Genomic DNA, 18,511 nt, shown 5'->3' with positions numbered 1-18,511 from the left:
ACAACTTAGCAAAGGAGAACAAGAATTATAAGATAAACGATAATTTACTGTTGTGTTGCTCCGCTCTGTAATGTGTTCCCCAATCGTCAAAATGTGTGGAGGATTTGACTCATGTACACAGACTTGAAAAAAGAGCCTATCTACCAGCTCGAAGTTTTTCGCGTTTAAGAAATCGATCACGTGGTTGGATCGTACATACCGTCGTTTGAATATCGCAGACTCCCGTATGGAGGACATAGTAATAGGCATCCCTGGCGGAGACAAGTAACTGAAAAAGATGAAAACAAATAAGACAGCACGGTGCAGCATTGGCCCCTTACTTAGTTTGCATTGATCGCGAATCGCTCGCTCCGTGCAAAAAAGTCCCAAGCGACTGGAGAAAAGCGCAAGTGACTTCTGTATATAAGACGGGTAAAAGAACAGACCAATATAATTAACATCGGCTTGCTGCAGAGCTCTTGAATATTTTCTCGGTTTGAATTTAATAAATTTTCTTGAGGCGGAAGAGCTTTTTTTCCACAAACCAGCACGTTTTTCGAAAGCATCGTCGTTGCGAAATTCGGCTTGCTCTATTCTCACATGATTTCCTGCGAATTATGTATGGAGGGCAACAGGCTGATTCCATATTCCAACATTTCCGAAAAGCGTTTAACACGGTGCCCTACTGCCGACTATTAATGAAGATACGAGCATACGGAATAGGTTCACAGATATGTGAGTGGCTCGAAGATATCGTACGTAACAGGAACCAGCGCGTTATCCTAGACGACTAGTGTTCATCAGAGAGAAGGGTATCGTCAGGAAGCGCCAGGGAAGTGTGATAAGACCGTTATTATTCTCTACGTACATAAATGGTCTGGCGGAAACGTTGAGCAGCAATCTGCTGATGATATTATTGTTTAGCAAAAGATAAACCAAATTACTATTCAACGAAAGATAAAGTTTTGTGGAATAATGGGATAGCAGGGGCATCTCATATCTAAATGTAAAAAAAATGTAAGTTAATGCGGATATGTAGGAAAAACGAATCCATAATGTTAAAATATGGCATTAGTGGGTGCAGCTTTACAGTTACAGCGATTAAATATCTACGTCTAACCTTCCAGAGGGATAGGAAATGGAACAAGCATGTGTGCATTGCAGTGGGGAGGGCGAATAGTCGACTTCGGTTTATTGGGAGAGTTTTAGAAAGGTGTGGTTAATTTTTAAAGGAGGGGACATACAGGACACCAGTGTGACCCATTCTTGAGTATTGCTCGAGTGTTTGGGATCCCCACCATATCGGATCAAAGGAAGACATCGAAGCAATTGAGCCGGGATGGTAGATATGTCACCAGTAGTTTCGATCACGTATTACGGAGATGCTTCGTTAACTCGAACTGGAATCCCTGGTGGGAAGTGGAGGGGAAACGAAGTTCTTTTTGAGGAAGGCTGCAGAGAAAGTTTAGAAAAACGGTATTTGGAACTGACTGCAGAACGATCCTACTGCCGCAAACGCACATTTCGTGCAAGGACCACCCAGATAAGAGAAATTAGGACTCGCACGGAGGCGTATAGACAGCTATTTTTCCCACCCTCTATCTGCGAATGGGACAGGGAGGGAAAGGACTATAGTACCCTCCGCCACGCACCGTACATGAAAACGGAGTTTGTATGTAGATTTAGATACAAAAGCGGCGCTGATTCAAGATAGACGACTATAATAGCAGCATCGAAAGCGGTTAAGGTGTGTCTTACTTCATTCATCATTCTTTCTTGCAAATTCTTTTGCAGCGAATCGATTTTTCATTTTCTGTTAAAATGTACAATACAATTCACTGTACATTTATTGTGAACGGCTTTACACCAAGCGTTCACTTGCAGTTTACTAATTATTATCCTCTAATCGCAGCGGCAACTTAACGCGACAGTGCTGTATTGGCAAGCGACTACGTAGTTGCCTTTCTTCGCTGGTGAAAGGCACTTACCGCGTATTGTAGCAGTGACGGTACGTTGACGTGAGAACTATGGTCCACTAAAGCCTCGCATGTATTGCAGCTACTACTGCAGTTACTTTACAAACTCTATAACTGTCGAACACGGGTAGTATTCGTTAGTATTGACATACGATGTAACTATAAACATTCAAGATTTACACCCATGCTCTCTCCATCGGAATAGCTACAACGGTAAGCTCGATGGTAGCGTCTTGCACGTGACATTACACCGATGAGCCCACTGATCAAAAAATAACGCAAATCTGCCTACAAATAGAACAATGTTGTAGTTTTATCTGCGCAGGGGAAATGTTTCTCCTATTTATGGTCCAACTTCTATGTATAACTCCTGAAAATTGACACTCGCCCAAAACTACACGAAAATGCACACTTTCTCTTAAATATTATCGCCCCCTTTCTAACAAAAACATAATATTCATATACCAAATAAAAGTAGACGTTTCCACCATTACGGCAAGGTACAACACATTGATGTTCGTCATGCAGTGTAACTAGAATACGAGCTCAGTCAACATGAAATGGTTTGCTTAGCTTGTGGTGATAATAAGGGCATTGCATGGTTATATCTCGCAAGCAACTACGTATTGCTTAGCTGCACGCAACGCGCTCAGTACTCATGCGAAGCATTTTAATCAGATAGCCTTCATATGTGCGCTACCGTGATACTCGTTAGCATGCATACCATGGGCACACTCGCGAAGGACGCGAGTTTGCAGTGGTCACCTTATAATGGAGACTTGGCGGCTTGAACGTCTATTTTACCTTAAGACTATAACCAAAAAACTATGCTTTATGATATAGGTTGTCTCTTCTAAAGTAATTAATGTGACACATGCAAACTGTGACAACTGTATTAGTTCCAGTTTGATGAAACTGGTAAGATTATATATACCACCTGCGAATTTTCTGTCATTTACTAATTTACATCTGATAAAGTCTCCTATGAAACGAATACAAAATCGTTAGACATGTGGTTTAAATGAAAGAGACTGCTGAAATGCTGGTGCTTGAGGAATAGTCAGAGCTCACTGTCTAGTTCGTTTTGAAATGAGTAAAGATGATACATTTTCTCTACAATGTAATTAACTGACTCTCCACAGAGGAAGCAATAAAACAATTCTTAAACCAGAAAATTAGACAAGGGAAAAAATCTCTTGTTGACGTATTCTGTGACACTGACAAAGTCTTCAATTGTGTCGATCTGCTTGATAAACTAAAGTGATTTGGCATCCTCCTTGAAAAGATGGTGCTTATCTGATAGGCTGTCACAGGTGCGAAACTACACACAGAATAAGGAACATAAAAGTTTCTGTCCCACTTTTATCAGTAGACCCGTCCCCATGGCTGAGGTTGCTAACACACGCTCGTGCAGTGGTGCTGGACCTGAGAGTAAGCTGGTTCAAATTCTGGAGGTGGAAAAAATTTTCACTGCCATTATTTGCCCAGCAAGGAGAGGAGAGGTTGTGGTGTTAAGTTCCTCATCACTTTGCTCCAATGTCCTAGTTTAAATACCAAACCTCTCTGCAGTGTCTCATGAAGTGAGGGCATATGATCTGTCCATTGACATTAAGCTTGGTGGCACCCTTGGTGCTATTCATGAGTAGGAGGCTTGTGCCAGCACCAGGTTTCAGCCTCTCCCTTCTTTCATCACCATCCAACACAAACACTACACTACACTACTCTACAAACATACATATACTGCAATGGAGCATGCTGTAAATAAATAAACAGAAAAAAGGAAGTATTAGTACCATGCCCACTCTTGTGCTTAATCTACATAAATTACCTTCCAATGGCTTAAAAGGGTGGTACAAAATGTGTAATGTTTGCTGATGACACAAGCATACTAATCGAAGGTCCAAACTCACCCTTACCAAGCATGGTTTAGATGTAAGCTGGACAGGCATACAAACAGTTCACAGCTAACAATTTCTTAAGTTAACAAACACTGACATAATGCAATTTCAGACAAGCAAAACTTACATGCTCAGAAGTAGAATTTAATGGCTAAAGACAAATTAAATATCCTGTGTAAAACTACTTGGGGGCCCAGTTGGATAACAGGTTTAAATGGTGTCCATACATAGGTAAAGTAATCAGAAGCTCAGTCCAGCATGTTTTCCCCTTAGAACCAACTCCGATTGTCTAGACTTAACAGATAAAATTGTTGTTTTGTTTTACACATTTTTTCTATTTATTTGATTGTAGATTTATCTTCTGGGGCAGTAAACCTACAGTAAATAAAGTATTTATTCAGTACCACAAGCAGAAAGTAAATTTCGTAAAATCCATACATATTGCAGAAAAGCTTATAAAGATTTTGAAAATGTTACACTCACTTCTCAATACATTTCTTTCATCTTAATAAAAATTAGTTTTAGTTCAATTGTGTAAATACATAATCATAATACAAGAGTCAAACAATTTTTATGTAGACTTTGCCTGCTTGTTGATAGCTCAGTGTGGAGTAACATATTCTAATGCAAAATAAAATCACAAGAATATAATGAAACAAAGTGTGAATCCCAACAACTTCAGAAGAAACATAAAGCGAAACCTCATTTGGTGGTAAGTCCTATGGGGCCAAACTGCAGGGGTCATCGGTCCCTGGGCTTACACACTACTTAACCTAACTTAAACTAACTTACGCTAAGAACAACCCACACACACACACACACACACACACACACGCACACACACACACACACACACACACGCCCAAGGGAGGACTCAAAACTCCGACGGGGGGAGGCACACACCAAACCTCATTAGCCACTTTTTCTTAATATCTGTATTCAAGAAATTAAAAGTCACATTAACTACTAGGCAAGTATCACTATATGCTGTTAAGCTGCAACACAAGCAGTAATGTACTGTAGGCAAGACACAGTTTTTACAGATGTTGATAACTACTTTCACTGAAAAATACCACTGTAATCAAGTAAACATAAAGCTACCAATGGAAGATAGACAGCAGCTATTTAGTATGAGGCAGATTCTTTTTGCAAATACCAGATTTCTTTCTAATTTATTTGATTAACTTTAGCTGGCATAAGCACGAATAGCACTAAGCAATGTAGTGAGAGTTTACTGTTAATATAGTATGCAGATTAAGTTTCTATGATTTTGTAGTCTTTAATTTGTGTCTTGACTCCTCCCACATCCCAGAGGATCCCCATTCTTAAAGGGATCTATGGAATGAAGGAATGAACTGGAATGTATAGCATGACAAACATTAGCAGGATATAAATGTTCAGTCAAAATGTGAAGTAGCCAATGCTAGGCGAGTTTCCCGAAATTTATTTTCTCAGCTAAGGACTTACAAACAGTGAAGACAATCAAGAGCACTGAAGTGGGGAGGAAGTCATTATATCTCTGATTAATTCGTTTTATACTCTTTACAGAGTAGGCACCTATACAGTAATGATTGCACAGGCAAAGGTAAAAGCTGTTCTCAACCAGAACATTGGTCTGAAGGCACAAGTGTGTCCTTACAAGTGTGTTCTTATGTGTCCTTACATTCCTCTGACCTTTTGGAATTACTTACCCAGCCATTCAGGGGAGACTTAAAGTTTGATGTAGTCTAAGAAACAGGGTAGAACATGACAATTTCAACATTAATAAATCACTGGCAAGGATGAAAGAACTCATAACTAACAGGAAAAAAACATAAAATGGGATGGAATGTTAGGCTTCTGGATTTATAGTCTGACATCCAATAGCCACCAAGCCGTGAGAAATTAAGTCTGCATTCTACATTATAGCTGAAAAATCAGTCTTTAGCAAGCTGTGTTGTTTTGTTCAATACAACCAAGTATGCTAAAGCTCTCCAATGATGTCGTGCAGTAACCACCTTTAGGAAAATGTATATGCTTTTCATTTTCATGTAGTGTAAACTACGTTGGCTGAATGTTTTAACTTTTCACACACAATAAATCATAACCTATTGATCACATCATCTGGAATAAGTAGAAAAATGAAACTGAGTTTTGTAAAGACTAACAAAGTTCATAATGTCAACTCAAACTGCTGTAAATCCTCTTCACACCTGTCACCAGTGTAAACTTAAAAGTGAAAAAAATTGGCCAGAAGAAATCATTGCCCGACCTACCTGTACAACACTAAGTTACATGGAGTCAGTTTTCCGGTTTATCTTAATGGCAACTGGAAGAGAAAATAATATTTGAAATATCATGTGGAAATGGTCCCATTAATTTATACCAATAAGACTAAAAAAGCACATTCTGCCAATAGAATACACTATCATAATCAAAAGATACACTGCACAGGAGGGTGACCCTTATTTCTCAACTTTCAATCAATAAAAAAAGATATGGCCAAATTTTAGCTGAATTTGACAACTGCAGGGTGTTCCTCATCGACCATGAAGTTTTGAAAATTGCTGTGTGAATTTTGTTTTGCAGTTTTTTATATTGTTATTATTATTATTATTATTATTAGCATTATTAAATAAAGTCTTATTATTAGAGATTCTTATTTCTGATAACCTTGTTTAAGAATTTGATCCTAATAATGTAATATATGATAAATATAAATTTTATTAATAGAAAAACATTGGAAAAGGGAGGAGGAGATTAGTCTCTAACATCCCAATGACAACGAGATCATTTGAGACGAAGCACAAGCTTGGATTAGGGAAGGATGGGGAAGAAAATTGGCTGCTGTGCCCTTTCAAAGGAATTGTCACAGCAATTGTCTGAAGCGATTTAGGGAAATCACAGAAAACCTAAATGAGGATGGCTGGACCTGGATTTGAGCCATCGTACTCCAGAATGTGAGTCTAGTGTACTAATCACTGCACCACCTTGCTTGATAGTAAAACATTAATAAATAGAGACAGTGGTAGCAGCCAGATGGAGTAAAACTGGCCTCTTCCTTTTATTGATTTAGAGTGTGTTGCAGCCTAATGATGAACACTTAAAACCAAACAAAGAGACTTCTGTAGTACTGGTAGCAATTTTTGTGGTGGTAGTGGCATGTGATTGTCTGCTATGTTATTGTTTGTGTTGCACTGGACGGAAAGTTGCTCCAGTGTTCAAACGTGTTGAAAAGGTAGACAGACTAGTAATATTAATAACTTTTGAAGGCAAGGAGCAATTTAAATTCCAATATGTTCTGGAGAAAATTCAAGCCATGGCTGTTTGCGTAGCAGAAGGCAAGGAGTAACTGAAATCCCAATATCTTCTGCAGAAGATTCAAGCCATGGCTGTTTACCAGGCAGTAGAAAGTGGAGTATAGCTAATAAATTTCAGGCACTTAGCTTGAATGACAGCAAGCAGTACAGGTTGAGTGAATGTCAGTTGTATAAATTTAGAATAATTGTTCAGTTGTGACCTTTTACACCTCCCTTGCTATCATTACATTCTTGAGCTGGTGTTGAGGACCTGTTTCAACTCACTAGCTGGGGCAACTTCCAACCTGAACCTGGAGTTTTTCAAGAAATATAGAATAACTTGGTCAAAACTTGACAAGAAAGCTTACCTAACCAACAGCATTGAAGTATCCAATGATTTATGGTCAAGTATTCTCAGATTTCTTGAAAAGCAACTTTCTATGCAGAAAAAACCGTGAGATTATTGCCAAAGACTGCTGGAGTTAACGATGATCTTCCTTGGTGGCATTCTAAAGAATGGGATGTCATTTTGCATCCCAGGGCCTGTAACTCATACTAGGTATTTGACAAAGGCCATATAAGCGTTCAGGCAATGTTTCAAGATCAGTTACACTTATCTGATGTGGAGAAGTACTTTCTGCTAACAGATGCTATTAAGGCATCACATCATTATTTCCTATTCATGAGTCAACTGATAAATTATCACGATATTGATTCAGTAATCAGTAAGGCTGCTGCAAATTTTCAAATCACCTCTGTTCTTTGGTCCAGGAATTTGTGGCTTTAGCTTACTTTGATGACAATGTTCCAACAAAGGTCGAGGTAAATATGGCTGAAGTTATCTTGGGATTGGAAGAAGGTGAATAAAAGGTAAGAAAAGGTATATTATACACAAAAACGACCTTCCTTCTTTTACAATTATTGGCTCTTCACCTTTTGTAACACCTATCACAAAAACTTTCTTCACAAGGTTTTCTATCAGTACCATTTATCTGCACAAAGACCCTTCAACATCGGAAGATGACCCTCATAACAGAAGTGAAATTCAAAAAGTTGTTGTTGCAGAAATAGATGTCAAATTCATTTAGAACTACAATAACATTTTCACAAAATACGAATCTGAGAAACAATTTGTTTTACACACTGTTGCTGGAGACCCAACTGCTATTAAATATTCTCAATGTCAGTGTTCATTCAATCAAATTATTTTTTGATTCTACAGAAAAGAATGTTGTAAAACGCTTTTTGCAAATAAAAAAGTTGTGTGGAAACATACTTGATATTTCTTAAATTTTTTGTGCAGGTTTTTGAATTCCTCAAATAATATTTTCAGTAATATGAGTCAAAATGCTTTTAAACAATTCCTGAATTTGGTTGACTGTCTCACATACATTACTCTCATGAAAGACAAGTGTACAGAGGACATAAGGATGAATACAATGCATTTTAATGGAAATACATCTTGCGAATGCAGTAGTAGCAGCAGCAGCAATACCACCCTGAAGGGGTGCTACATTATCATAACTAAGAGCTTAACTCCTTCACTGAAGTTGAGAGCTGTACTGTGCACAAAGCAAACAACTGAAGGTATTGAACTGGAAGACTCTTGAAGATAGACGTAAACTATCCTGAGAAAGTCTATTAATAAAGTTTCGAGAACCGGATTTAAATGATTACTCTAGAAATATACTACAGTCCCCTACGTTTCACTCACACAGGGATAATGAGGATGAGATTAGAGTAATTACTGCACGCACCGAGGCATTCAAACAACCATTCCTCCTGTGCTCCATTTGTGAATGGATTGGGAAGAACCCCTAATAATGGTGGTTTGCAGAGTATAGACATAGATGTAGATACTGACGTTTTCAACAATAACAGAGAAGTCGCAGTAGGCAAGAAAGACAGAATGCACTAAATGAATGTACCCCAGTGAAGCAATAAACCAAAAGTAAGTCTATGTTACCATAATGTGGCCACTGGCCAGGATAAATGGGCCATCCCGGGAGCCGAGGAGCATTGGCATACGTTCAACAAGTTGGCTACAGAAATAAAATGAATTCAAAAAGAGCAGCAATACTGTATATCAGACAAATGCAATGTTATGATGTGCTACTCCGAATCACAACCAGGAAAACATGGTTACCAGGACTAAATGTGCCACTTATTGAAACAAAAATGTCCAGACTCAAATAAAAAATAACCATGGGTGTTTAATCAGTGTCAGTTTATCAGATGAAAATTTGGATATATGGCAAGAAGAGGGAGGACTATGAAATGCCTGACATGTTGACTCAAAGACAACAAGGACTGTAAGACAAAATGTCTCATCAAATGTGGAAAGGAGATGACTGTCAATCTTGAAAATTGTGCCTAAAAAAATCCGCCTCTGCTGATGCAGGATGCCAGTTATGGCTTAGTGATTGCCTAGATTATGTCAGTCCAATAAACGAACCAGGTTGCCTGGAGAACAGCAGACACAGCAACTCAAGAATTGGGGGTTAGTTTAACCAAACCTTGAGATCAGAAGCAAATAACCCAAAGAACATGAAAAACAGAAATAGAAACTCTTGAAAACCAAATAAAACTTGGTCAAAAAGTACCGGCTAAATATGAGGAAAATTGAGAAAGCATTAGAAAACTGTGAAGCAACAAGTAATAGCAAATTCTGGAAACAATGAAAGGTATGAAGCAAGGAACATCCAGTACAGGCAAAACTAAATTTTTCAATTGAATCTGATGCAGTTCCATCAGAACTTCAGCCAGGAAATAGACACAAAAGTTGAGAACCAGAAAAAGTAGTAGTAACACAATTCTGAAAAGATATCTGGGAGAGTAAGAAGGATTATAATAAAACTGCCAGATGGAGAACGTATTGTGAATGACTACCGACAGGAAAAGACTTAATACAAAAGGATGAACAAAAGCAGCAATGCCAGAGAATTACAGGCCAATAACATGTCAGCCCACTTAGTTTAAACTGCTGACAGAGCTTCCACTTGAAAGAAAAATAACTTCCTGTCAACGTAGCAAAAAGGCAACAAACGAAGAAATGGTATAATAGATCAGTTCCTGACTGACAAAATGATTCTGCAGAAATGTAAAATCTGGAAAACTAAACTGCATATAATGCAGATTGACAAAAGAAAACGCCCTTTGATTTACTGCCTCGAGGTAGATCATGATGTTCCTGGAAATTTTTATAGTCACCAAAATCATCAGGAAGTTCAAAGAAAATGTTATGGAGCACCAGAAGTCAGAATATTTTGTGGAACTATAGGTTACTGATTGGTCAATATTAAGTGAGGAGTCTCTCAAAGTGACTCACTCTCTTTACTGGTGTTCATAATTGCAACGGTCCAATTATTGATAACTTGACAGAATACAAACCTGGGCTATCAAAAAGATAGAAGTTCACAGAAAGTTTATCACAGACTACACATGGGTGACTTATGCAGAGTCAGAAATTGCAATCCAATCACTGACCAACACATTTGCAATCTTCAGTGCTGATGTAACATGAAATTCGACTTGAAGAAATGCACCACAGTAGAATTAATTGAAGGAAAGCATGGCAGTGCCAAATGGATAAGCTGTTAAGTGCCATCAGCTTGAAGCCTTTAAAAACCTGGACATTATGCAAATGGACAACATCAAGCATAAGCAAAGTGCTCAGCAAAGACTACATACACATCAGAAATAGCTTGTAAAGCAAAGTGAATGGGAGCAGTATCACAAAGGCTATGGATGCTTGGGTCATACCTGTAATAACATACACCGCCAGCATTGAGAACAGAAGATAAGCTGAGCTGGACAAGAAAATAAGAAAACATCTGAAAATTCATCGTGCATTGTACTCTCACAGTGATGTGGACAGGGAGTACTTGCATATAGAATACGGTGTCAGAGTGCTCTTGGAAGTTATATAGACAACAGAAGAAGAAAAACACGCACTAGGAGACTAAGAGGAAGTAAGTTATGAAACGGTACCAATGGATGTCGACACCAGGAAGCTGCTGAAAGTGCAACAAATGAAGAATGATTTCCAGGAAACTACTATGCAAACTTGGATAGATAGATAATACAAAAAAGCACTCGGCTAATAATTCTTGGAAAAAATTCAGTGAAAACTAAACAAGGAAAATACTTGGCTGTGTCAACCAATGGATCATAGGCACCCCTGGCATAGGGAAACAACTGCAAGACTTGAAAACGAACATGTTGGCACATCTGGATGAATTCCCAATTCCGTATTACAGAGAGAACTCTAAGGCATTGGCTCCTTACTTTGGTTGCATTTATCATAAATCTTTTGCACAGTGCGAAGTCTCAAGTGGCTGGAGAAAAGTGGAGGTGACTCATTTATATAACATGGGTAAAATAATAGTCCTGCAAAATCACAGACCAATGTGTTTAACATCAGTTTTCTGCAGAATTGTTGAACATATCTAACTGAATATAACAAATTTCCTTGAGAAAGAAATGCTTCTGTCCACAAATCAGTATGGATTTTAAAAGTATCACTTGTGCAAAAATCAGCTTGCCCTTTTCTCATGATTTCTTGCAAACTGTGTCTGAAGGGCAGCATGCAGATTCCGTACTACTAGATTACCAAAAAGCATTTGACACAGTGCTACACTGCAGACTGTTAACAAAGACCCGAGCACAGAGTATAGGTTTCCAGATACACGAGTGGCTCGAAGGCTTCTTAAAAATATAGAACGCAGTACATGTTCCTCGATAGTGAGTGTGCAAGAGACTTATGATAAATGCAATCAAAGTGCAGGTATTGTCAGGAGTGCCCCATGGAAGCATGATAACTGTTCTTGTTCTCTATCTACATAAATTATCTGACTGATAGGGTGAGTAGCTATCTGTGGCTGTTTGCTGTTTATACTGTGGTGTACACAAAGATGTCATAATTGAATGACTGTATGAGGATACAGGAATATACAAGATGACTTAGACAGAATTTCTACTTGCTGTGATGACATGAAAAACAATCCTGCAACTTTATTACAGTGTGCTGCTTGACACAGTAACATCAATTAAATATCTAGGTGTAACATTACAGAGTGATGTGAAATGGAATAAGCACATAAGGGTAATAGAAGAGAAGATAAATGATCAACCTTGGTATAGCTTACCTAGACAGGAGACCACTTACGGAACACTAGTGTGATCCATTTTTGGGTATTGCTAGTGTTTGGGATCCCAACCATGTCAGGAAGACATCGAAGCAATTCAGAGGTGTGCTGCTAGCCTTGTTAACAGTAGGTTTGATCAACATATGAGTATTACAGAGAAGCTTCAATAAGACAATCTTTTTATTTATTTTTTTAATTTTTTTACAAGGCACTATTTAGACAATTTAGAGAACTGGCATTTGCAGCTGACTGCAGAATGATTCTACTACCAGCAATGCACATTTTGCTAAAGGACTATGCAGACAAGACAAGAGAAATTTGGGTTGGTATGGAGTAGTACAGACAGTCGTTTGGTGCTCCCTCCATTTGCAGGTAGAGTAGGAAACGAAAGCACTAGTAATGGTACAAGATACCTTCTGCCATGCAACAAATGGTGGCTTCTGGAGCATGTATGTAGATGTATATGACCCCTTGAAAAGGGAACAGAAGGACTGAATCTGACAGTTCCCAGAAGTGATTAGGAAAAGCTGTATCAAAAATAACCTATATTCCCCTCACACTACAGTAACGTCTATGTAGCAAGCATTTCAGGATACCCTTGGAATGGATCATTGTACTACAATAATGAAGACTGGGTGTGAATAGTCACTATCAATACACATATCCCACAGTTGGATGGAATGTTATCATTGCAAAATGGGAAAGTCAGAAGAAATAAATGAAAATTTCTGTATTCTCAAGGAAATTAAGGGTATATAAATTTCATATCAGTACTGAAAGAAGCAGAAAATAGCTCCCCTATGAACCAACAATATAGACAAAGACCAGATAGTTGTCTAGAGGAACATAAAGAATGCTTCAGAGGTATAGAACAGAGAAGATTAGCACAGCTGGAGTACAGAAAGACACCAATGTCAGAAAATGTTTTATAACCCAAATAGAAAGAAATAAAAAACAGTTTGAAGGCACACATGAGGGAAAGCTGGCTTTCGATACACGGGATACCAAAATGACAGGGGTCTGGCAAAAGATTAGATATTACAGATGTAGGAACTAAAAATCAATTGGTTGGAGCTGTTTATGAACAGCTGTATCAGCCATTATTCGAAACAACTATGTTTACTTTCATGGGACTGAAACAGCATGAACTGTGTATCTCTTAGACAGAGTGATAATTATTGATTAATGCTTTTAAAATTTATCCAATACAGCAACAGCTAACATAGGAATAAATTACAAAACAATCTGAGGCACTTTCCTTACCAAGTAGGTTATACAATGAAACACCAATGAGTGGTTGAGTGCTGCACACTTTGTATAGGACTCTACTGAGATAATTCTTGGATTGTGTAGGCATATTTTATGCTGAAAGACAAGAAATTTGATATCCAAGTTGGACAGACTTCAGACATTTGTGTTTGAATCTGCAGTGGAGACATGTGATCCACACCTACAAATACTATCCTTGTTGAGGCAGGAGAACAACCATTATCAGGAAGGAAAAATTTAGGATCATATTCGTGTTGCAATGAATGTCACTGACAGGACAGCCTTTCATCATGAGATTATTTAAGAATCTGACAGACACTGAAAAATGTAAATACTGCACTGGAAAATGTGGAAAGAAAGTAATTATGAAATCACTGGAGTGGTGGGCTTTGTATGAAAATAAACTACAGAAATATGAAATCTTACCTGCTCCAGTCACCTCCTGAGATGTAAACATATTATTCTTCGATAATATGATTCAATATAACGATTCTCAAACCTTGGAGACTGAGATCAGAGTTTCGCTCAATACTATCTTCAACAATTCAGTCAAAATTTATATGGATGGACCAAAGACTGTTGATGATGACAAAGCAGGATGCACAATATACAAGCCTGTACAAAATTTTCATGTGCTATATTCTCTACCTAATTATGCGACAGTCTACTCTGTGAAAGCTTCTGAAATTAGGGAAGCAGTAAAACATGGCAGATCTTGCATACAAAGCAGTATGATGATTTTACCCAATACCCTGAGTGTACTGAAGAGCCTTAAAAACCAGCATGGAATGAAGGATATTTGCCCGTAATTATAGAAATTATTAAAGATATTGCTACAGATAAGCAAGCAGGGATAGTAATAAATTTTTTGTGGATTCAAGTGCACAGTGGCATCTTTCATACTGACACAGGGGATAGCTTAGCTAAATGACCAATGAGCTTCAGTGACATTCTAAACGATATGTCTCCTTACCAAGAACTGTTGAGCTTAAACAATCTAAAGTAAGAAACAACTGGCAAACACAGCAAGATTTGACTAAGATCTGGAAAGGGTTGCATTATGGTGAAGTGGAGCCTAAAATATCATCATCTGAATTGTTTACTATCTAGAGACTGTCTGCCCCTGGTAGCTGAGTGGTCAGCGTGACAGAATGTCAACCCTAAGGGCCCGGGTTCAATTCCCGGCTGGGTCGGAGATTTTCTCCGCTCAGGGACTGGGTGTTGTGTTGTCCTCATCAACACCATTTCATCCCCATTGATGCACAAGTCGTCGAAGTGGCGTCAAATTGAAAGACTTGCACCCGGTGAATGGTCTACTCAATGGGAGGCCCTAGTCATACGGCACCTAGAGATTCTGTGCTTATGAAGTTTTGTACAACTTTATTTTTTAAATTCATTAATGATACAATTACTTTATAAATATTTTTAGTAGTGTCATATTTTACTCATTTATTCATGTCTTCATTAGTTTTTCTATAAATGGCACATAATGAAATGCATAGTAAGGTAACCAAGAATGACATTCTGCAAATGTTACGGATAGCTGTATGGCGATGGCCAAATACCAGTAAAGGAAAGAAAAACATTTCACCAGAAGTTGACAGTCCAAAAAGTATATCTTTGTGTTCAATAATTAACATCTTAGATATTAACTTTATCCGGCTAGTATAGAAGTTTTCTGGACTAATATGTAGTTGCGTTTCGTGTCCAAGGACAACTAATGACACACTGTTTTAAGATGATGCATTACTTTAAACTCTCTAAATATCTATGCATGCGACAAGGAAGTACTTATTATCCTCAAGTCTCAACAGTTACGTTTGTTGTCGTTTTTGAGCAGGTCAAAAGTACATGACCATGTCAATCATATCATTGCCTTTAAAGAATCCAAATTGTATTTCTAGTAGTAGTGCATTTCTCTTGCACTGCCATGCAAGTTTTTTTTTAACATTTTTTTGAGTATTCTGTACAGATATGAAAGCAATATTACCATTCTATTCAATTCAGTAAGCATATCATTCTACAAATTGGTTCTTCTGTCACTGGCTGGTTGAACAACTGTGGTTGTTGTACAGCATTAATTTATTTAGTTGTCCAGTTAGCTCTTCTGAATTCTTGTATTGTGGAATAGCTGCCAGAAAATAGGTTCAATTACTTCAATTATTTGATTTCTTGCATTGTGGCCTGCCTGTTGATCAACAGTAAACCACATCATTCTCGTAGAACAAGGTAGCTAGACATAGGGCACACAGAAAACCCATGACCTCAGACATGCAATGTGTAACCATGATCTAGCCATAGGCAAAAGCAATGCTATCACAAAAATTGCCCCATCCTTCAATACACTGTTTTGTTGAAGGCCAGTACAAGATCTGATGACGCCCCAGTCATGAGACAGGCTGAACTCTTCCACTCACCATAATGACAATTTCAACTATTACTTACATTTTACATAAAAATAATTAGCAGCAGTGTATGTACACTCTCTCTCTCTCTCTCTCTCTCTCTCTCTGTCTGTCAATGGGTTCATCATAAGAGGCAACTGAGCAGATAAGTTTAGGCAACCTTCCTGCCTTTATAGGAGAAATATTCTTTTATTTATTTTTATTTGTGTTATAACTGTTTTGTAGATGTATGTATGGAAACAATTCACTTGGATGTGGAAGCAGTTAGTAGATTTTAAATCTGTACAGAGTATAACATCACAAAAAAAAACAGTCTCAAGTAATTAATAAAACACAAATTATACATGCAGGAAAATGCTATTTAGAATATGGGAAAAATTTTGTAAATGGAAAAATTGCATTTTAGCACCACAATGAAATTTTGTATCACATCAAAATGTGAAACAAACAATAGACTCTTTCAAAGGCTTAGTTATGGTAGTGGCAGATACATGGTACTGTCTTGGTATTAAAACTATGATATGTTATGTTACTTACACTGTCATTGTTTGTCAAATGTCTTCTACACTGTACCTGTGTGCGATGTTCATGGCTCTGAAAAAATCAGCTAACAAGACTGCATTGGACAGATTAATTGTTTTTATTGAATGAACTTAAAGAAACAACATAATTCAAATACAGACACTATTATTGTGGTTCTGATACTGTCTATATGTTGATTTTTCCTTTTCTTCAAAACAAAGTTCAAGAGGTTACTTTGTGATCACATGTTGTAACAAATTCCTTTGGCAGTAGGAAAGCACAACGTTACACTGACACTGCTCATGCAGTGACCTCCGAGAAGAGATTCATTCATTAAGAATAATATCATAATAGCCATGACAATCCATAGGAAGAACTGCTTTGAGTCATTCTAAATGATCCAATTTAGCTTCCCTGATCTTCAGTCTTTTTCAGCATCTCTAAGTGACCTTCTTCAAGAAATCTTCTAGAGTTTTTTGGAGATTATTGCCTGTCTTTGTTGAAAGTGCACTTTTAATAACAATACCATCCAGACAATACCGTATCCCTTTCAGGTCTGTTCTGGTACATTCATTTTTTTCTTACTGCTCTTTCGTGTCAAACTGAATCATACAGCCACAATCTTTGCTGCAGACTTTTTCTCGTCTCTTTAAATATCATACCATACTGAAGAAGTTTGCACTCAATGGAACCCTTAACTGAGTCACATTCCATATGAGCATGACCTTTTTCCAAAAACTTATGTGTAATCAAAACCCCCATGTCAAATGCTAATCTTAAAAGAGCTTTTGGCAATATCATGTTTATATTCTGGCAAATGCAACCCTCATAATACAAAATGACTTGGACATGATTTTCCTTATTTGTTATGAACAAGGGATCCATTGCAGTCAAGGCAAAAATTGATGCAACTAGTTCACTTTGTCTTGTAATTAGGCAAGACAGTGGGTTTTTCAGCCATGGAGGAACTATAACAACTACTAACACAAATTACATAATGCTATCATGAGCTAACGGCAGAAATAGTACAGGCAGTGCAAGCCTTAGTGAGTGTAACATGTATGTCTTCCATGCACCCAAGCTTATGGAATTTCCACTAATTAACAAAGTGAAGAATGGGATACTTACAGTAAAATTTTATAGCTTGCTGAATTTCAGACACACAGAGGTAAAAAGCCATGTTCTTGCCAGGAGATCCTGTACTGTAACACCTAATACAGAAACCAGAGTTGTTAATGAATCTGGCAGGACTTAAAGTTGTCTAGATTATTATCTTTACTGCAAGAACGTTTTTCAGTGAAGAGATGACTTATCACTGCCATGTTAATTCTGCCAGCAGAAAAAGGGCCCCAATGAATCTTGTGTGGATTGGGCCATAAACCTACGTGGATTAACTAGGAATTGCAATTTCAGATGTATGTTTGGGCAGAATTACACAGACTTTCTGACATTATAGTGTGTCTTACCACTGATTCAGAAGTGAGAAACACATTGTGGGAGTCAGATCCGTCTCAGAAGTAATGAGAATAGCTAAAGTTTGTGAAACTGTGCACGCACCCCAAAGTTTGTTTATGGTGGGAGAAGACATAGCAACAGCCAGCTTTCAACATCTTATGTGTTCCAGGGCCCTGACAGCCTAATAAAAATACATTAGCAACAATGAACCACGTTGGTGGCAGTGCCAGGGCCTGACTGTAAACATTGCTTTCTTCACCATCACACTCCATATGCCTCCAACAGCATACAACATGCCGCAGGTGTGACAAAAAGGGACACTTGCAAGAGGTATGTTGTAGCAGTTCCACTGCAGTGACATCCCAACCTATGGAATTGTTCCAAGTGAGTGATAAAGCTACAGAAATGCAGACTTCTCAGGTCACAACCCAGTAAATGTTACATTCGCAGGAAAACTCCCTATGAAATTAGTTCTGGACACCGGTGCTTTTGTGTAATTACTAAACCAGAACCACTTAATTATGACCACCTTTGCAGACAGAAGAGGTAAATCTTTGATCTGTGGACATCACTGTGTGCCCC

This window comes from Schistocerca nitens, chromosome 2, assembly GCF_023898315.1.
Source record: "Schistocerca nitens isolate TAMUIC-IGC-003100 chromosome 2, iqSchNite1.1, whole genome shotgun sequence".
Taxonomy (NCBI): domain Eukaryota; kingdom Metazoa; phylum Arthropoda; class Insecta; order Orthoptera; family Acrididae; genus Schistocerca; species Schistocerca nitens.
Note: the sequence above shows the minus strand (reverse complement) of the source record.